General features: G+C 33.9%; 1 long non-coding RNA gene across 16 annotated transcripts in view; it reads left to right on the top strand.

Moving 5' to 3' along the window:
* LOC144293771 (uncharacterized) overlaps nt 1-23,153 on the top strand; it is a 583,355-nt gene that overhangs the window by 295,602 nt on the left and 264,600 nt on the right. For 14 of the 16 annotated variants that reach the window (XR_013361068.1, XR_013361104.1, XR_013361085.1 and 11 more), the window contains one exon: nt 15,276-15,422. The exons of 1 other annotated variant lie outside the window; for it this stretch is intronic. This is a non-coding gene — a long non-coding RNA (uncharacterized LOC144293771). Of the gene's footprint in view, nt 1-15,275; nt 15,423-16,661; nt 16,926-23,153 lie in introns of those variants that run through there. One more of the 16 variants, XR_013361097.1, reaches the window with a different exon arrangement.

Below are 23,153 nucleotides of genomic sequence, written 5' to 3'. Positions count from 1 at the left end.
GGGCATGCCCTGTATAATCCCTTATCATTGAGGGTGGATGGAACCTGTGAATATCATGATATTTTCTCCTGTGAATAAATTAAATTACATGGCAAAAGTGAAGGAAATTTCACAGATGTGATTATAATTCCTTTCATCAGTTGACTTTGAGTCAATCAGAAGAGAAATTATTCTGGGTGAGCCTGAACTAATCAGATGAACCCATTAAGAAAGAGTCTTGAAATCAGAAATACTGTCTGCTATTGGCTTTGAAGAAGCAAATCATCATGAATGTTTCAGCTGAAAACATGACTTTTGCTCATGGACCACAGCAGCACCTTTCTAGGATAGTGAAGCAGGAGTTGCTTTCTTTGCTCGCATGAGGGAGTGGGATGATCTCATCTCTGTCTCTGCCCTCAGCTGCCTGGGTGGATATCCACTTAATAAAAAATGGAGTCTGCAGTAAAGAAGTTGTGGAGCAAAGCAAAGGGGCAGACTTCACAGCGATCCCATGACACCACAGTGAAAAGTTTTCATCTCCCTGTTCTACAGTGTTCATCCCTCAGTCATACTCAATATAGTGGGTTTTTGTCCTTGCAGGAAATTAAAGTTCCAAAGTCATTTTACTGGGCTTATGACATTTTACACTATGAAGCATAGACATATAAATATGCACTTTCACATTCACTTAGCTTTATTCAACTTAAAGTTCCACATACTCTTGATTGTCCTTCCTCTTAACAACCACAAGTTGACTAGCTATGGACTTTGGGTCATTATAAAGTTTCTGCCTAATACAATCATACTTCCCATTCCTATATAATAAAAAAACAAAGGTATTTCTACCACACCATTTTGTCCTGAAAATGCAGAATATTTTCTCTTTGGACTCCATTGCTTTATACCAAAAAGTATTCTCCTTTAATTAATTGGATGCTAATTCATTTATGTATTCTGCAGAGACATACAGATACAAATAGTTTTAATACAGCAGCAGCAGTGCTAGTAAGGACACTGGATTCTGTGGGAACCAAGGATGAGGTAGTTCACAGAGCTTGAAAGTGAAAGCTCATCCCAGGCCTCTGACCACAGAACGTTCATCATACATTTTGACTCGTCTTTACTTTTAAAAAATGACTTTGTCCCCTGTCTAAACTGGTTTCCGGTGCCAGGCTGTGACCTGAACTAATCATCAACTCTTCCTCTAGAATCTTAATGTGCAACTTTTTTTTAAAGAAAGTTGATTCTCATATTCTTAGGCTCCCTTTGTTCTATGCCCATAGCTGGTAGCTTTGCCATGTAAAAATCATGACTCTTTAATCACAGTCTGTCAGGAAAACACTTATTTAGGGAAATATTTCTTAGACATCTCTCCTAAAGAGGAACACCAGGATAGGATGTGTACACACCTGTTATTATTATCATTTGGTTATTCAGACTCTGTCATCCTTGTAGTTTTATTTCAAAAAATATTTTGAAGAGGGAAAAAGGGCTTGCCACACAATTAATAAGACAGTATTAATCTCAATAAAGGGATTTTGAACTATGTGAGAGGCTCACTTAAAGCTGACATCCTATTTTATAGTTTTATCAATGACTTGGTTGAAGATGTGGAATGCAGGCTCATTAAAAATATGGATGATCAAAGCTTAGAAAGATAACAAAAATATTTGAGGATAGAACTAGAATTTCAAAATGAATTATGACTAAAGTAATCAAATGAAAATACTAGAGTCTATGTAAATACTGAACTTGAATTAAAAAATCCAAGTGCATCAATACAGGTTAGGGCAACACATGGCTTGATAGCAGCTATGATTTAATAATACCAATTAATAATAAAGAAAAACAAGGAAGATAAAAACTATGGAGTTTTTCATTTAGGCCAGTTAATATGGTTTGTTTTTTGAAATTGTTAATGTAATCTTGCCCTACAGAATCTTATTAAGATAAAACATTCTATGTAAAAATGCATATCCATGTAAACATATTTATGATCTATATGTGTTGATAGGAATGTGTTGAAGTGAGAATAATAATAGCAACAATAGATATATAACTGTTATACTTGTTAGTAAACTATAGTTTATCTTATGTGCTAAACTACAATGTATTACTAAAATTATTCTTTGATTTTAACTTTAATTGGCTCCTTACAACTCTGTAAGGTAAGGTAGAAATTGTTTTACTTTGTAGGTATTCACATAGACTCAGAGAAGCAAAAGTGATTTATTTTGCTCTCAGTTCTAGTGGGCATAAGAAGTATGCAAGTGTATCTTTCCAGAGGCATTATTCTGGATGAATCAGTACCATCCAGAGGAAGAAAGGACTGATTCAGTATTCTGTATTGAATGTATGCATCTCTGAGTGTGAAAGTATAATATACAATGTAAAATCATATTTTAGAATATATTGTATCTGTATAAATAATAACTCATCATAATGTGATTAAAGCAAGAGATTTAATCATACATTCATTTTATTTACTTGTTCTAATAGGGATATTGAAAAACTGAAATTCATTAAAGAGGAGCCTAAAAAGTATGCTAACATTCTGAAAACTGTGCTCCAGGAAAAATTCTCTTAAAGGAGTTAAGCAATGTTTCATTAAAGACCAACAGGATAGGTCTACTCTAACAGGGTAGGGACAATTTCTGTTCTGTTCACGAATGGTTCTTAGTACCCAGTGGGTAAAGAATAATTATTTGTTCAATGATTAGATGACATAATTTCTGCCATTATTTACTTGAAGGAAAGACATTTGATTTATTCATAGAAAGAAGAATTGGAGCTTATAATCAGACAAATTCCAGCTACATGTATTGAGGAAAGAAATTTCTTATGGTAAGAAACATTTTTAAAAGTATTTGGGATTATTTACTGCAGGAGGAGTCTCTTAATTTTAAGTATCTACATTTCAACTGAAGTACCAAAACCTGTTTCACGAATAGCAGAATATTTTGTAAGCAATTCTATTCCATGTGCATTGGATATTTTTCTGCTAAAACATGGACCATTATCAAAACTCCTAAAATAATTTTCATGACCTCTAGTGAATGACTAAATAATGAATTCTATTTTTGAATTGAAATAATGTCGCTTCAGGAATAGGCAAGAGTGGGCTATGGGCTAGGTTTAGAAATTTATGAAAATAGACAATTCTCCAAAATCCCAATTTTTGACAGTTTTAACTTGGCAATTATTTGAGTATGGTTTTTCTTCTGGTCATTCTAATTTTAATGTGAAGTGGCTAAAGGGAAAAAGGTCATAACTAGAGGAATGCTTCAGATTTCATTTGGAGAGTGGTTACGGATAATCTGTAGATTACTAGACTATTGGGAGAAAAATTGATGATGTATCAATAGCTTTTGGCCTTCATTTTTGCATTTTCCTTGCATAAGGGTAGATCCTTTGAAATCTTCAATATAACAGGAATTCACATTTGGAATATTGTTGGTAGACCTTAATTTCACCATTCAAAAGATCTGAATTCAGAAAAGTCCAGTACGCTTTAGGAACATAATAATTTTTTTCCTTTTAAATTCAGTTTATTTACTTATTTATTTAAAAGATTTTATTTATTCATGAGAGACACAGAGAGAGAGAGAAAGGAAGAGATACAGGAAGAGGGAGAAGCAAGCTCCACACAGGGAGCCTGATGTGGGAATTGATCCCGGGGCTCCAGGATCACGCTCTGGGCTGAAGTCAGGTGCTAAACTGCTGAGCCACACAGGGATCCCTAAATTCAGTTTAGTTAACATATAGTATACTATTAGTTTCAGGGGTAGAATTCAGTGATTCATCAGAACTCAGTGTTCCTTACATCCAGTGCCCTCCTTAATGCCCACTACCCAGTTACCCCATCCCTATACTTACCTCCCCTCCAACAACCTTCAATTTGTTTCCTATAGTAAAAAGTCTCTTATGGTTTGCCTCCCTGTTTTTATTTTATTTTTCCTTCCCTTCCTCTGTGTTCTTCTGTTTTGTTTCTTTTTTATTTTCATTTTTTAAATAAATTTATTATTTATTGGTGTTCAATTTGCCAACATATAGAATAACACCCAGTGCTCATCCCGTCAAGTGCCCACCTCAGTGCCTGGCACCCAGTCACCCCCACGCCCTGCCCACCTCCCCTTCCACCACCCCTAGTTCGTTTCCCAGAGTTAGGAGTCTTTCATGTTCTGTCTCCTAAATTCCACATATGGGTGAAATCAGATGGTATTTGTCTTTCTATGACCAACTTATTTTGCTTAGCTTAACGCACTCTAGTTCCATCCATGTCTTTGGAAATGGCAAAATTTCATTCTTTTTGAGGCCTAAGGCCTCAAAGGCCTAATAAGGACTATAATAGACTTTGATAGTCACCAGGAATACATGTTTTTATTTGTTTGTTTCAAAGTAAGTGACCCAGGGACACCTGAGTGGTTTCACTATTAAGTATCTGCCTTTGGCTCAGGGTGTGATCCTGGAGTCCTGGGATTAAGTCCCACATTGGGCTCCCTGTATGGACCTGTTTTTCCCTCTGGCTATGTCTTTGCCTCTCTCGCTCTGTGTCTCTCATGAATAAATAAAATCTTTAAAAAATAAAATAAAATAAAAAATGACCTATTTATTTTTTGATGATTGGTTTATTTCTAAAATATATATCAAACTAAACTGAATTTGTTGAGAGTTAAACTCATTATTCAAATCATTTGTAAAGGGAAATTTGTATAATGCAAGTTAAGCAGCTTGAAATAATGGGACAAAGAATAGTTACACTGACAGATTTATACATCATTAAATTTTTGAGCACATTAAAAAATATACAGATTAAAGAACAATCATTTATGCATGAAAAACAGTCCTGGAGATCTGATTTTGTGGATCAATGGAAATTTTTATTTTGGAGGTTCCAATGTTTTATACATGTATCTGTGTGTATATAACATATATATAACATAATATAAAATATATAGTAAATAGTAAAGTTATATAAATTTAAAATATATAATGTTATATACTAATATATACTATATTATAGTATACAATATATAATATATAGCATTACAAAATATATAATACATTCATAGTAAATGTAAATAATATACCATATATATATATATATATATATATATATATTGAGGAGTAGAAGGACAGTAGACTTATTTTCCTGGAACATATTACATAATAACTTAGAAATAACTTTTTTGATCAAGTAGGTGTAAACTCAAGGTTCAGGACAGCTTAACATTTTTTGGTGTGTTTATTTTATAAATACAATTTACTGAAAAGTGTCATGATAAATACAAAATGTGTGCAAAAATATTTTTAAAAATTCAAGTGAAAGTTTATGGTATTAGAGCATATATTTCTCACGAGCATTCGTATTGTGTATTTATGTTTCAATATTTATGATTAGTTCAAGCCGTAGCTTGCCTACCTGAATGGGGAAGTTTTGGTTCTACTATTTAGGCTGTGTACACCTTTATCCCTTGTCTATTTTCATAGACTAAGAAAGGCTTTCTGAGGCTGCACTGAAGAAATAGGACGGAATTCATAACTGTGACTTCCAGAGTAATATTCTGTTTCATAGGAAGATACAAATAAATGACCGATTTTCTGTCTAGCTGTGTGATAGGATGACAATCTTTTCGCTTAGCTTTTCCATCTAAAAAATGGCTATACCATGAATATTATCTTTCTTTGTGTGAATGAAAATAATTTATAGGGTAAGTACTTTGTAAGTACATAATATTCTGCAAATGCTCAATAATTAACAGAACAGTTCATTTAAAAATATAAATCAAGTATGCTAGGGGAGGAAAAATTCCAGGAAAGAAACCGGGCACAGTGCCACTATGTTGGAGATCTAGGCAGATATCCTAGCTGTGGTGAGTTATAGTGGCTTTCTTGTTCAGCTCCTCCATGAGGTATAATGGGCCCGTCCATAGGCACACACCAGATCACTCTCAGAGCTTTTTGACCTTACCCAGTGATAAGATGTCTAACTTAAAAGAATAAGACACACCTACTCAGTGTAAGTCACTTAAAAGAATAAGACACACCTACTCAGTGTAAGTCATGCTGCGAATGGAATAAAGAATGAGATGGTCTTCACAGAGCTTTCAGCTTAGTGAGGAAGGCAGGTAATTAGAAAGTCTTAAAAATATCTCACAGTGAATTGACACATGGCACGGGAAGTGTGAGGTGATCCGAGCACCTGGTTAGGGGCGCTGAAGTTCTTTCAGCTTGGAGGGAGAGCCGACTGGTGAAAGCTTTCCAGGGAAGTGTCTTATACCTCACTCTCTGCAATTGGGTGGAATTTTGGTCTAGAAAAGAAGCAGAATTCTCAAGGGGGTAATATATATATAATATATATTATATATTATAATATAATCATTACAGTGTATTATATATCAAAATTATTTTGATAATTATTATATATTATATAATTATATAAAAATACATATTATATTATGTTATATATATTATATATATCAAAAATTTGGATATTTTTGAATAGGATTATTTTATTTTATTTTATTTTATTTTATTTTATTTTATTTTTTTGAATAGGATTATTTTAGAATTTTAATTTATTCTGTCTATACCATTTGTTGACTATTGTCTCCAATTTGTAATTTATCATGTGCCATCTCTCCCTGCCTTCTAGACTTTGTTTTTAAATTTTTATTTTATTTTATTTTTTAAAAGATTTTTATTTATTTATTTATTCATGACAGACTCAGAGAGATCGAGAGAGAGAGAGAGATTGAGAGAGAGAGAGGCAGAGACACAGGCAGAGGGCGAAGCAGGTTCCATGCAGGGAGCCGGATGTGGGACTCGATCCCGGGACTCCAGGACCATGCCTGGACCGAAGGCAGGCGCCAAACCGCTGAGCCACCCAGGAATCCCTTGTTTTTAGATTTTTTTTAAAAAAAGATTTTATTTATTTATTTGAGACAGAGAATCAGAGATAGCAAGAGAGAGTAAGCCTGGAAGAGCAGGGAGCTCATTGTGGGGCTTGATCCCAGAACTCTGGGATCATGACCTGAGCCAAATGTAGATGCCTAACTGACTAAGCCACCAGGCACCCTCGCCTTCTAAATTTTAAAGTTTTCTTATTTTAAAATAAACTCCTGAATGTAGCTTTCAGGGTTCTTCATAATCTCATGCTAACTCATAAATCAAAATTCAATCAGAACGAAGTACCTCTAGATATGGCAGTATTTGAACTTTTTTATATGTGAATTTTTGTCTTCACATATCTTTGCCTGTAAAAGTAATTTAAGATGTAACAAAAATTCTATCTACTTCATAAATTCTCTAATTTCACTCCTTGGAAGATTTTCCTACTAACAAAAAAAAAAGGGTTTATTGTCTGTGATATTAATTTGTTACTTAACTCATATTATCTTTTTTGATATTTTATTCACAGAAAATATTGAAATTATAGAATTATTTAATCTGTAAAGAAAGCACAACTGCTTCAAAAATAAGTAATAGTTACTTCTGCACCATAATTCTATTTTGAATTCATGAGTCTTACTGCTACAGAGTTCAAACATGTCCTTTACCTCTGCTCTGCCTCAAAAATTAAGTAGCTCATTCTGAAGAATACAACACATTTGTTTAACAGCATGGAAGTTTTATGAGACTTCTGGTTTAAAACTATATTTTTCTTCATAGTATTTATTTTGGTCCTCCATCTAGATTTTAATAAGCTCTATGAAATAAGGACTATTCTTCTTTCTCTTTTTCCTTGTTCTTTACTCTCTGAAATGTGCGTCTCTCAGATTATTGAATTATTTTAACAATAAAAAATATGGATTAGAAAGCCCTAAGTTGGTTCATTCAATTATATAATGAAATTTCTATATAGTATCACATGTGTGTATATATCTACCACATGTTCTTTTTCCGTGTTAGATTTTAAGAAAATGCTAGTGAAAAATATCACAGTAGGTGATCTCTTCAAATAATACTGTCAAGGGAAACTGATAAGTGAATGGAAAATTGACAATGCATGATATGTGAAAGGGCAGTTTGATTATGGGAGCTCATGAGAAGCAACCATCTCCATTTTGGGAGTCTGGGGAAGCTTTCTGAAAGATAGTGCATGTAAGCTGAGACTTGAAGGATGAGTAAGAGTTAATCAGAGCAAAAGGTGGGGTAGAGAATTGTAGGTAGAACTGTGTGTGTAAAGTTCTGGAGATTAAAGAGACGATGACTTGTTTAGGGAGCTCGAAAAAGTTGATTCTGAAGTAACAAGGGATATGGCTGGAGAGGGAAAGAGAAACAGATGAGGTAGAGGCCATAAGACATGCTAGTGTTTATATAAAGAGCAATGTGGAGAGCACTGACAGCATTTTAATCAGGGGCATGATACGGTTAGAGTTGCCTTTTATAAAGAGCATTAATTCTGTACAGTGTGGCAAAAATTGGAAGAAAGCGAGATGAGTTTTGAGAGTACTGCAATAATTCTGCAATGTGCAATGCGATCGGAGCTTATAAGGGAAGTTGGCAATGGGACTAGAAAGAGGTAGCTGGAGTCAAGAAGTATTTTGGAGATAATAATCTGTAGGATTTGCTTGTTGTAGGCAATAAAGGAGATGAAACAGTCCAGTATGGCTGTATTTTGATTTAAAGCAACCATCTGAATTGTATCATTCACCAATATAGAAACACAAGAGAGAGAAAAGCAGGCTTGTGAGAAGAGGGAAACAATAATTTTGCTACTGAATGGGTCAAGTTTGGAGAACCTGAAAGACATCAAGGTATCATTAGTTCTTGGCAAAGCAGTGTTGGTTATCAACATCTAGTAGCAATTTCTTATTTTTAAGAAAAAGTTCAGCCCTGGTAAGAGTACATTCAACATGTCTTCTCTTTCTAAGTTCTTCTAACCACATACCACCCTTCAGCTGATTTTTCTAAAGCACATTTCTGACTATGCTATTCACAGATTTAATATCTTTAACATTTAAGAGAAATTGTTGCTAAGTAGAACTTTTTAATTCTGTAATTATTTTGTTCTTAAAGGACACTCAAATTTTAATAATTTAATGAAATTTACTTATTAAATATCTGCTATATACAAAAATGCTATTGAGATATTGAAGTAAATAGGGTAAGATAATGATCTTCAGTAGATTTTAAATCTATATAGCATTTATTTTAACTTTAGATAGCTATATATTATAAGAGATGAAGTAGGAATTATCAAAAGGAAAACTGCACCAGGCTTTCACTGCTATGAAAGAACCAGGATTCAATAGAGCCTCAGAAACCCAGAAATGTTAGGGAATTCATAAGGGAATAAAGATTAACCATGTGGGTATTGCAAAGATACTAAAAATATGAAAAAGGTAGATTTTCATTTCTCTAGTGATGAAAAGGTCATTTGTTACTTTTGTGAGGGCAAGTTTAGGAGATCAGTAAGGCCCTAAGTCAATCATGACAATATCATAGAGAGAAATAGGGAGAACAACTATAGTTTACATTCAATTGGCTTTTATATAAATGGATGAAGTTGGCAGGTAAAAACTGAAACTAAAGCTATGATTCAGATATGTGTGTGTGTGTGTGTGTGTATTTGCAATGTTTCTGAAGAATTGAAACAACTGGGGTCTTGTGGCAAGTCCTATGAGTTTTTAAAAAAGGATTTAGTCTATATACAGATGATAAAGGAAAATTGTATATATTCAACGATGGCTAATGAAGAACATATTGCTTCCTGTTTAAGTTAAATCAGAGGAAAAGAAAGATTGAGAGAACTGATTAATGATCATATTCTATTATATTACTTGTAAATAAGCTTTCCAAAGAAGAATGAGAGATTACAATCAGGTGGAGGAGTGAGAGTGCCATTTTAAGAAGAGAATCCAAAAGAGTTTTAGACAATCTCCAAATGACATGGAAAGACAAAATGCTGAAGTTCAGGGTTGCTACAGCAATCAAAACTCAAGAGAGCAAGGTCATGGGTAAATGGCAGATAGAGCCAGTGGTCATCAGCCTTCTCTCTTGAGGTATTGGTGGAATTTGTAAGTTCCACAGGGTAAGAAGAAAGCAGAAAGTACCAAAAAAAAGCAGTTTTTCACAATTTCAAAATTACAAGGAAGAAGGACATTGCAGAATGACGTAGGCTCTTGGACCTGGAGAGCTATATTCTAGTCACAATTATGAATTAGAGGAAGAAAATCAACCTTACAAAACCTGCAACCTAACCCTGAGTCTGACAGAAACAAGGATCATATGTTAGCAGAGGGAATAAATGGCATAAATTTTACAGGGGTAAAATAAAACTTATCTTGCCTCTTCAACAGAAATGGAAGAAACCAGAAAACAGTGTAATGGCATCTTTAAGTGTTGCACGAAGACAACTGTCTCCTTGGAATTTTACAAACTAGTAAAACTGTCCTTCAAAAGTGAAGATGTCATTAAATCTTTCCTGATAAAAAAGGGAAAACTTTTAAAACACAAATTCAATTTAGACATTGGAAAATACCAAGGGGTATTTTTTAGATTAAGGAAAATGCTGGGAGATAGAAATACAAGTAAATACACATGAAATGGAGAGTTCCTGCAAGGGCAAACACACGAATCCATATGAATGAATTTTGCATAGTGAATACTATGCAAAAAATGACAAAAATGTATGGAGTCTAAATCATGTGTAAAAACAGAACACTATAGTAACACAAACTGTGGGATAGGTACATGGAGTAAATGTTCCAGAGTCATAGAAATTTTTGAGAAATGACAAAATACGTAACTTATACTGGAAGATAATGAGTTAAATACGAATCTTGTAATCTCTAGAACAGGCTTTTCAGGATTTTTATCCTAGCAGAAACCTTAAAATAATAAATTTAAGGTCTCAGGGAAGCTCTGCATAACAATCATATCTATAGTTTATGGTACATTAGTACGATCAGTAAGTTGCAGATATAATGATCCAATATTAATTTTCAATGATTATTATAATAGAGAATATTTTTCTTTTTTTTAGTCCATTATGTTAGCTTTCTCTTTTTGTGTTATATCTCTTTCCCATAAAAGATATTAATTGAATACAAGTCCGTAATGTAGTTAGAAATAACTTTTATTTTCACTTTGTTAAACAAACCCAAAACATAATTTTACCTTCTCCAATAAGGTCTATACAAACTATGTCATACCTAATAAGATATGATATGTGGTCTATGGTATACACAAGAATGATTTTTCATCTTATTTGAAAATAAAAATATTTTTTAGGCAGTCTTTCTTTAGAGGAAGAATATTCAGTTTTAGCTTACTTTTCTTAATATTAATCTTTTTCATAAATGTTAAATATATATGTCTATATATAAATGTGTATATATATAATATATACACACACACAAACACATACAAAAATCTGACTACAATTATTAGACAAAAGATACAAAAAGCTCTGTAAATACCAAGCAGGATAAATATACAAGAAAACAGTTCTTAAGCACATCATACTAAAACACACTTAAAGCCAAAGACAAGGAAAAAGTATTGTGAACAGAGACAGAAAAGACATTGATATGCATTTCTTGTATGTATCATGTACTTAGGTTTTGTCTTTTTCACCAATCTCACAGTGTCTGCCTTTTAAGCGAGCTTTTAGTGTTCATATTTAATGTGATTAGTGATATGGTAAGATTGGATTTTAATCTATCTTGTTATTTCTTTTTGTCCCATCTGTTCTTTGTTACTCCCTTGTTTTCTGTCTTCTTTTGCATTAATTATCTTTTATGATTTATTTGATCTCCTTTTGGTTCATTTTAGTGACCTAGTATTTTAGTGTTGGTGTGTACTAAAACAGTCACTCAAGTAACAGAAGAGTTATAGCACTGTTTGTTGTGTTGTTTGACTGATTGCTTTATTATTAACAGTACATATCTTTAACTCATCACATTTTACTTTCAGCTAATATACTGTTTCATGTATAGTAAAAGGATTTTAAAATAATTTATTTATGCATTCCTGGCCTTTATGCTGCTCTTGCCATGCATTTTGTATCTGTATATGCTATTAACCCCCAAATGCATTGTTCTTATTTTTGATTAAAGAGTCAACTATCTTTGATTTAAATAATAAAAAGTATTTACATTTATCTACAGAGTTACAATTTCTGATGGCCTTTTGTGTGTGTGTGTGTGTGTGTGTGTGTGTGTGTGTTACCTAGTTTTTGATATGGTATTATTTTGTTTCTGCCTGAAGGACCTCCTTTAATGTTTATTACAGTGCTGATCTAGTGCTGAGGAGCTCTTTCAGATGTTACATATCTGAAAAAAGTCATTATATCACCTTCATATTTGAGAGAAATTTTGACTGGTTAAAAAAATCATAGGCCAAATCTTCCCTTTTTCCTCCCTCACCCCCCACCTACTTAAAGATGTTGCTCCACTGTCTTTCGGGTTTCATTGTTTCTTACAAGACTTATGTTGTCATTCTTACCTTTGTTCCTTTATGTAAGGTGTATTTTGCTCTGGCTGCTTATAAAAGTTTCTCTTTATCACTGGTTTTAAGCAATTTGATTATGATGAGTCTTGTATAGTTTTCTTCATCTTTAATGTGTTTGGAATTAGTTGAATATTTTGGACTAGTGATATAATTTTCATCGCCTTTGGAAAAATTTAGCCCTTACTACTATATTACTTACATCTTTTCACCCCCAACACCCTACGTGCCTTTTAGGGGTTCCAATTGCATGTAATTTATCTGCTTGAAATAGAATCTTTGTCCAGGCAGTAAATTAGAAAAATAGTAGGGCTCATCTCCCTCTCCCCCCATCTTTTCATATTCACTGCCCTTTTTGCCTGAACTCCAATGTCTTAAGTGCCATCACTTTGTATTTTTTGTCCATAATTTTAGTTGTTTCACATGGGAGAGTAAATCCAGTCCCTGTTATACCATCCTTACCAGAAACAGAAATCTCCAGAATGCCTCTTAATTTCTGGTGAGAAAAATCTATTGAGTAATTTTATAAGTCCCTAAGTGAATTTTCTTCTTGAAGGCAGATACACATCAAACAAAATTATAACATTGTTGTTTGGTAAACATGAATGCATGTCAAGAGAAAATTCCTATATATTTTAAGTGCATAAAGACTTAAAAAATCTAAACTATTACTCTAAACATAATCTAAACATAAAGACTTAAAAATCATCTTATTACTCAAAAGAAATAGAAAATGAGAGAAAAATACAGGACATTTTTGTGTTTATAATCAGGGAAAGCACCAGATTAATAGTGAAATCTTAAACGTTTGAAACGGATTTCTTTTCAGTCCCCTTATGTACATTATCACAGAAAGTAACACATACAATGTTGTATATTTATATGATGAAACTCTGTAAAATAGTAAAAATGAATGGAGAATATCTATAAATATGGATCACAATAACAATAATTTCAGAAATAAATCTTTGTGTCAGTAAACATATGAGGCAGAATTAGGAAGCCTTAGAAACAGTGCAATGTGTAGCTCACAAGTGAGTTGTAGACTTTGTGATGGGCTTAGGCAATTCTTGTTTGATGGCTTTCTTTCCTCAAGAGTAAAAGAGAAAAATGTATCAAATAAAGTCAATTGTAAGGGTGTTGGAAGTATGAGAAAAGGGAAGTTGTCAAATGTCTGCTTTGCACAGTGGGAAGGTACATTTTCCTTGAAACTGGAGAGTTGACAGGTAGCATTGAATGGCATTTTGCTGTAATTTTCTCTATCCCTATGTTGCTGTTCACAGAGTGCCTAATATTGAGTTTAACTAACTGCCAGATGAGGGGGAAATATAATGAGAGAGACAATAGAAGAAGCAGTGCTATATCCTAGAAGGAAAAAATGTGTAGGGTTAATTAATTTGAGCGTCCAGTGATATGAACTATTTGTCATAATATAATTCCTTTGCTATTAAAAATCTTCCAGAGTTAGTATAAATGAGCCTTCAACATTCTTTAATAAAGCCAGTGAAACATTGATAATAAAGACTGGCAAAAATAGCTCAGAAGGAATATAATAGACTAAAAAATGTCAATAAAATATGCTTAAAGCATTAGCAAATAGAATTCAGCAACATTGTTAAACATATACTATAACATTATCAACTGAGATCTATAGCAGGAATGCAAAGATGGTTTAATATAAAAATTCTACTGTAATTTACACGTGAAAGAAGAATTGTATTTTTCTCCAAAGGTGCTGAAAATTTATCATCAGTTGCTCAAAATAATTCTCAATAAAATGAGTAAAAATAGTGTGTTAACATGTAAATCAATGCCAAAAACAGAATCATGACTTAAATGCTTATACAAGGAACATTTCTAATGGATGCAAGAACCACATAGCTACTCAAATTACTACTTTTATTTAACATTATCCTGGGAATACTAGCCAAAATGACTGGAGAGGAGAAAAAAAGATAAATATTAAATGTCTGTAGTTCACAAATGGAAATAAACAAACTCATACACTGGGCTGGGATTCTAGGAAATATTAGTTTTATTCTAGTTCAAGTGGTTGTATAATCAAGGCAAAGTTACTTATTTCTTTAGAGCTAATTTCTCGTTTATATACTAAGGTGATGAGGAGAGAAAGGTGTGGGGGTACATTTCTGAAACAACAAAATTTTCCTATAATTGTTTCTTGTAAGTATCCAAGATTCTTCTACTTCCTTCCTCTTACCTCATTTGAAAAGCAGGACTTAATAAATAGCATATCTACTATCCTTTGTGTTATGCTTACCGTTTGGTATCTGTATCTTAATAAAAATGAATTTGAAATAGTGATGCTAGTTAGAAAAGTCAGCTATTCTTTGACATCAGTCTTAAGACATTTTCTTGTCTATTTGTAGAGGCAAATTTGCATTCAGGGGCACATTCCCAGGAGGGATAAAACATGGAATAGTAATGAGAGGAGAAAATTGCCTAGCCAGCTAGACTGGCTTATGTAATTCTAATAGCAATAAAAACACACAATCTATTTTTTGAGAAGAAATTGTAGAGGGCACTGTCAAATTCAAGAAAACTTTAAAAAGAGGTGCTGTTGGAAGGTGAGAAAAATGATGATTGTTTCAATACAATTTGATTAATATTTTATAACCTTTTATCTAAAAACAAAGTCATATTTTAAATATAGTCAGGGGGAACATTTGGGAGTCCGTGTTCTTAAAACCTATATAGATGCTTTTTAAATGTGAAAGGAAAAACACAAACTCTACAAGTTTGTTGAAGTTTAGGCATAGAGATTAATTATTTTTCATTTTCAATTTAATAGAAATGACTCATTTGTTTTGTTTTGCTTTCAGAATGTAATTTATCTTGTGCCAAAGAGGTCCAACAGTGAATCCCAATCAGACAAATACCACTAAAATGATGACAAACACAAAAAAATCATCAACCTGTAAGGCAAAAGAGGATGGGTGGAACTGAGGAGGACAGATAATAAATAGCAGGTAAATGGAGATCAATATGATATTTTAAAATATAGGTAAAATGGACAAGTGGCAACTCACTAAGCAAACTAGAAAAATCTGAAATTTTAGTTCACATTTTGTGGAGGAAATCAATCAAGAAATCATCCTATTTATCTCACAGAAACTAGGGATTGACAATAATGGGTATATTGGAATATGGGCTATAGTGGTGAGGGGGTAGAAACAAAGAATGTTGGAAGTTGGTAATACAAAGCAATTAGATGATCCGTTCTGTCTCCACTCCAAACAACTGACAGAACACTTCCTGCTCAATTCCAGGGGAGGTCTGGATGTTTTTTCTTCTGAGAGGACTACCAGAGGGTCTCTAGATTTAGGGGCAGCATACTATTGAGCATGGTGGTATCACAGTTGAGTCACAGGTTTACATTTCCTAGCAGAAGATTTCTCTGTGGAAACTAGCAGAAACTAGAGAAAAGCTAGTAAAATATTGTGTCCATTCAGCAATCCCATACACTGGGCCCTTCAGGTAGTGAGCTCTTCTCACCTAGAGTGAGATCTAGTCGGCTTTATGTGTACTGAATGGGGTAGCCAGTGACTACCAGCTGTTTGAGAAAATCTTTTACATGAAGGGACAGATACTAAAGCAAGAACTCCGAGGAGGCTAAGCCAATTCAGGAGGTTGAAAAAGTATAGTCAATACCCACAAATAGAAGATCCACAGATAAGAGAATATAATGTATCCTTGATTTAAAAACATTCTACAATGTAAAAGGGATATCAGAGAACAGGAAAGGGCCTTTGGAAAGTAAAATGTGATATCAGAAATGTAAAATAAAGGCACATAAGGGTTAGAATATAAGGTTAAAGAAATCATCCTAGAAAGGAAACAAAGGCCAAAGATATAGAAAATTGGAGCATACATAGCTATTTGATTTGCAAAAAAAAGGGCATCAGTACAAATCCACTTGTAAAGAATGGTCTTAATAAATGATTCCTCTTAGTTAGTTATCCAAATGGAAAAAAATCTTGACCTCTATTGTACACTATATACCAAATTTGAGATGGATCAGGGATCTAGATGTTAGCAGTAAAATATAAGAGTTTGGAGGTAAAATTTCATAGAATACCTTCATAACTTGGATAGCCAACAATTTCTTAACTAGGACACAAAGAGTACTAACTATTAAACTACTTAAAAAATTGAAATGTATTAGGATTAATAACTTCTGTTCAATTTTCAATGTTTTTCACCAAAAGACAGCTACAGTGAAGTGCACAGCAGCTTTTCTGAATAGTCCAAAACTAGAAACAACCTGAATGTCTAACAATGGTGGAATGGATAAATAAAGGGTGCTATAGTCCTTGGAATCAAAAAGAACACGGAAATAGAGAAAACCATTTTAGTACATGTAGCATTACTGATGATTTTCACCAACTTATGGCTGAGTGAAAGAATCCAGACACTGAAGAGTACATAATACTTGATTCTATAAATGTGTATACTTTTTACTTCATATAAACTGAATTCAGCAATAAAAATTAGAGAGAATATAAAAAGCAAATGAAAGTATCTGTGTAGGAGACTTGTTATTGTCCTAAGGGCTGTTGGTCAATATTCTACTTGTCTTTCCTTTAGACACATTGTGGGATTACACCTTCTGGCTTTCACAGTTAGGCATGGACATGGCACTTTCTGTGACTGATTAAATGTGGGTAGACATGATGCAAATTACTTCTGGGTGGATTTGTTTACCAGTCGGTGTGTGGCTTGCCATGTTGCCATTCACCTACTGCTGTCCTCAGATCCTGGAGGGTGTGGAGACTGTCAGCATGGCCTCTGCAGGGGCAACGTGGAGGTGAGCCCTGAGCAGGCCCGTTCCTGTTGGACCCGTGGTGTTGGTTAGAAATAAACCTCTGCTGTGCTAAACCGCTGATGTTTGGATTTGCTTTTTATTGCAACACAACATAGTTCATTTTGATTGATGCAAGGTACAATGTTCAGAGGAGAAATGAGAAAAAAGAAGTAATAACATTTTCATAGAAATAAGGCAAAGCATTTCCCAGAATGAGTGGACTTTAATTTCCAGATTGAAAGCCCCTCTTAGTGCCAAGCACAACTAATGAATGAAACTCAGATAACACATGCTATTGTAACATTTTTGAATACCAGAGTAAAGAGACCATGCTAAAAACTCCCAGAGTGGAATACAAAAGGATCACGGACAAAGGATTAGGAATCAGAACAGGCTTGAACTTCTCAATATCAACTCTGGAAGCTCAAAGACAATGAAACACCCTCAAAATTCTATAAAAAAATTTATCGTTTGGTTTTTATATCCCAGCCAATCTTTCAGTCTAGTATGAAAGTATAAAAATAAAGACATTTTAAGAGGGGCAAGACCTCAAAAAATATATCTCTAGCCTATCTTTCCTCAGAAAACTCCTTCAATATATGCTTCATTCAAATAATGTAGAAAGATGACATGGTATGGCTGAGCATCCCATAATAATATCCTGCCTTCTTTCTTAGGAACAGAACTGCTAAAATAAAGACTTAAGCTTCCTGTTTTTTTTTTTTTTTCTTTTTTTAAGCCAGTTGTGGTCATGTGATTAAGTTCTGCTTATGGGATTTAAGTAGAGGTAGTATGCACAATTTACAGGAAGTGTGTTGAAGGGAAATGGGCTTGTCCTTCCTCTTTCTTTTCTGTAGAACCATAATGATGAAAGCTTCATCAGCCATTTTTTTGTCCTAACCATGTGTCCTGGGAAATTCAAGCATAGCAAAACGATGAGATCTGAGGGTCATTCTACCCGCCCTCCCCCTGAACATTCTTTTGACTGCGCTAAGTAGAATCTTCTTTCATTTGGTACTTTGTTTTGAATTTCTGATTCTTAGAAACAAGGAAAATCCTAAATTAAAAAAAAAAAAAAAGATTCTGTGAAAGGGGATTGAACACAAGAATGAAAAAGGAAATCCCCAGGACAATGAAGGGAAATCCTAGGTTTTGAGGGGATGATGTTCTAAAAGGGCTTTATCTTATTCTTTATTACAGTGGGTCAAAATATAACACCTAAAATGGAAACATTGAGATTTTGTCATATAAGCATGTTATTTAGGGATAGGAGTTGAAACTAGAGAAATCATGTAAGAGAGTCCAAACAAGTTGTCTCTGGGGAGTGGGAAGCAAATATGGAAAGGGGTAAAAATGAGTGGCATGAGGAATGTTATTTTCCATTATGAGCTATGGTGAACTATTAGATCAATTCAATTCTGTAGACATTATTTTATTATTTACTGTATTTTTAGTGATAAAGACACTATAAATGATTTTTTTAAGAAAGGACAATAGGTATTCAACTCTGTGATTTGCATTTTCTACTATATCTGAATGAGAATGGTAAGAAAGTTCTGTTGTTTGTACTAGTTGACTTACCAGAAGGTGATTTAAAGGAATGGCATTCTTAAATTGAGAGACAAAGGTCAAAGACAAGCAATGCCTTAGCTGTTAAAACGTATATCATGAAGCACAAATCCTTAACAGCATACAGTGGCAGTCCATGGGGAGTGAAGAGGAGTGCCTTTAGTTTGTATCTGTGACTTATTGCTATGACATGACACTATTACATTTTGGTTTTTAGCATTTTTAAAGAGGAAGTAATAGTTATGAGAGATGAAGAACTCAGAATTAAGTACTGTAGTTATACACAGAAGGGTAATTTGGTTTTGATGTATTGGCCTGAGCCTGTTAACTAATAATACCAAATTTTAAGTAGCATCTCACCAGTATGAAAAAGAGGTAGCATCATTATTAATGTCTAAACTATAGTGTGTTTCACACAGGATTATGGTAAAGGTCAGGCCATGTTTCTCTGAATTAAAAGCTATTCTGAGCTATCGCATTCCTAATCAACTCAGACCTAAAGGTGCATAGCTCAGTTATAATGAGGCACAATGAATTTAAATAAACTGCAAGATACTGTATAGTGATTTATATGTGCACTGTGGTATCCTTTTAACTCATTAGCAATGAATGATACTATGTGTTTGCAACTGTTTTTTGCTGTATAACTATTTTTTAATCACAATATTTCTTAGTAAAAGTGCCTTATGCTCCCATTTTCTTCTTGTATGTATAAAGTAAAAGGCAAGGGGTGCTCTTGGCATGTACCCAAACATGAGTCACCGCAGAAAGAAACTGGCAAATATCTACTCAAATAAATTTCATAAATTAACAATTTGTAACTGTGCTCACATGTTTATGGTTTCACAGTATAGAACTGCCATGGGAATTGAGAACAAGAAATGAAGGTTATATGTAGGTTTCTGAATTATACTTGAGACTTATCCTTGTAGAGGAATTTTTTTAAAAAAGCCATTAACATATTTGAGCACTTATTAAGAAACAAAAAGAAAACACAAAAATTTAGCCAGAAATTATTCTGCTTAATAATTCAGTAGTCATATTTATCATCTTCCATCCTCTTGTGTACATCCAATAATTTTTGTGAAGAGCAAATCCCTATAGTTTGCTCATATAGCAAGTTCACATAAATTATAGGGCTTTAGTTTCATTTAGAAAAGCCTTTTTATTTTCTTTATTTTTAGATTAAGAGAAAATCTTCTATGTGCAGGATGTAACATTTAAACATAAAAAAGGAGAATGATAGTATTGGTAAAATTCTATTGATGGGTTGCCCAGTTATATCCACTTTTTGTGGTGGTCGAAGGAGACTGATTCTACATCTTAAGAAATCTGTTTCTCCTAGTGCTTAAAAATCCTATTCAGATATTATATTTATCTTAAATTATTTTCTCCCTACTTGAAATGGCCTTACTATTTCTAAAATTGAGTTAATTTTGACCAGGCCTTTGTACTGAAACAGAATTTCTTTCTTGGGGCTTAACTGCTGTTGAATTTCATTATCAATTATATATCCTTCTCATTCTTTTTCTTGTGAGCTTTTACCTCATATATACTTGGCCTTGTATCTATTGATTCTAGGATAATTCACAGGTGCTGATAAATTCCTTAATATCTATTTCCATTCTTTCCTTTTAGTAGTAGGACTGAAGTATTACTTTGCTAAATAGCCACCCAAAAAGAAACTACATTTCTCAATCTCCTTTGAAGCAAGTATTGGGCTGAATCATATCCTTTCAAAATTTGCACGTCAGAGTTCTAAACCCCAGTAACTCAGAATGTGGCTATATTTGGAGACTGGGTTTTTATGAGAGTAATTAAGGTTAAATGAAACCATTAGTGTGGACCCAAGCCAATAGGAATATGCTTGCCATCCTTCTAAAAAAAGGAGACTATGACCCAGACATATACAGAGGAAAGACTACGTGAAAACAATGAGGAAGGCAGCCGTCTGCAAGCCTGGAAAAGAGACCGGAGCTGCTGATACCTTGATCTCAGATTTCTACCCTCATACTGGTGAGGAGGTAAATTCCTGTTGTTTCAGCACCCAGTCTGTGCTGCTTGCTTATAGCAGCCCCAGCAAGCTAGCACAGTAGGAGTGGCTGTGGGATTGGATTTGGGTTCCTGGAGTAAAGGCAGAGATATATTTGCAGTTTCTAGGTCATTTCCTTAAATGACAAGGTGGCATATGCTAGATCATCTCTTTTCTCACAGGCTAGAACATGAATGTGTTCTTTGTGGCCTTAGTTTTTAAGGCTTCTTAATTTTCTACATGTTCATTTCTAATCATCCTATGTGATTTTATATATATATATATACACACAAACATTGGTGACCATAAAATGCAAGTTTGGTGGAAATAATACCCACTCTTTCTATCTCTTACTAGTTTCCAGACATTGTGGATGATTTCTACTAACTTTTAAGCACTTTAATCAAAATATGAGGCTCGACTTCTTGTTTTTGTAGTCAGAAAGTCCAGCTTTTCCTGCCCTCACTTTATATAATCTTGCTGCTCTTTTTAGTAATTTGTTCTGCATTGAATAGGCATGTTCTAACGTTTAAAACTTTGATTTGCAGCAAAGGGAAAGATGATGTCCCCTGAATGAAGTGGTGCATCAAATGCCGCTAGTAGCCTTTTGGAACTTCTTTCCATTGTGATTTACGTAAAATAGCTGGCAAACAAAGCAGGCTCACACACACGTGTTCAACTAGAGTACTGTTGGGAACTAAAAGATGGGTATTTGCTTGCTGTCTCTCAAAAAAAAAAAAAAGGGTAAGTTTAGCTTGACTGAATGGTGGTAATTCCATCTCCCCACTCTTGCATTAAGTGATTAACCCACTGGAAGTCCGTGATCTGCTTTGAAGTCCCTGGCTTCAAAAGACTCCCCACATGAGACCTATTCACATAAATCTGAGTTCTTCTAAATAGAAAAAAAAACCCACTTCTGCATTTTACTCAATTTTTTTTTTCACTTGATGAAATGTCTTTGAGCCTCAATAGGATTTTGAGATTACCATAATTTCTTCTCAGATGCACTACTGGGAGGGTAGAGCTTGAAGGTCCTGGCATACAGGGTTCTGTTCCTTGGAAATCGAGTAGGAAGGTGATTGGAAATTGCTGTTAGGGCTTTTCCCTTGTCCTGCCATCAGGTTAACTCTCATCCTAAGAAAAAATGAATTGCAATTATAAGGGGATCTTAACATACCATAATAAACATCTTTCAATTTTGAGCAGAAAATACAAATTATTTCCTTTTCTTTTGACTCTCTGAACCCTGGAGAGTGTACTCTATTTGATAATTTCAGATTTAATTAAGTAATTGGGCATAGTTCTCAGTGGAGAAGGGCAAATAAAATACTCTTGGCTTGAGTGATCACTTTAATAAAGTGAGTTTCTTCCTCTCCATTAACTTTCATTGAAAATAATTCATTTCAAATGAGAATTGAAATCATCCTAGTCCTAAAACATCTCATAATTGAACGAACACCCAACCAAAAAAAAAAAAAAAGAAATTAATAAGTAAGACAAATAAGAGACCTAAATATATGCAAGAATTTAACAGAAGCCCAAAAAGTTTGTGCTTCTGATACCATGTATGTATTTACACTATTAGTTACCATCAGTATCTACTGTAAGTTGGAGTAGTATAATATGCAGAAATAAAATGTCAGTTTTAGATTTTCTGGAATTAATCATCTAAAGGGACATTTCTTTTATAAGTATGTATTCAGGTATGTTGTGGTTGAAAGATTTCAAAACCTACAAGATTTCTAAAATATTTGGAAGGTACATTCGTTCATTTGTTTAGCAAATATTTATAGAACAAACACTACATTTTGAGTGAGAAGGACTTAAAATTTCCCCTCAGCTTGACTAAACCTAGACAGGTTTCTTCCAGACTGTAGGTCCCTGGCCTCCTCTCCCTAAAAGCATTTACTTTAGGAAACTTTCAGCTGTAAATCCTTTCTCTGCCCCCTTGATATTAAATCTTATCTTAGTCTCTGATCAGTTTTACAACCCAGGAATGTTTTTCTTGAGGACCTAGTAGCCATCTCTTTGACATAAAATCATCAAGATAGCATCCCTATCTTCCAGTCTCTGTGGAGGATAGGAACCCAGCTTTGATAATTGCCAATTAACAGATGCAATGGCCTAATCACATTAACCACCATCCTCCATAACATCTTCCAGTACTTTTCCACTAACTAGTCCAGGGCTTAAAGTCTCTCCTGCCTCTGTGTCAGCAGAATTGAGTTCATTCTCTCTCTCCTATTGTGATGTTTTTTTTTTTTTTCAAATCTTCCTCCCCCCCCAGTGCAATTT

This window comes from Canis aureus, chromosome 2, assembly GCF_053574225.1.
Source record: "Canis aureus isolate CA01 chromosome 2, VMU_Caureus_v.1.0, whole genome shotgun sequence".
Classification (NCBI taxonomy): domain Eukaryota; kingdom Metazoa; phylum Chordata; class Mammalia; order Carnivora; family Canidae; genus Canis; species Canis aureus.
This window is presented reverse-complemented; position numbering and strand designations above follow the sequence as displayed.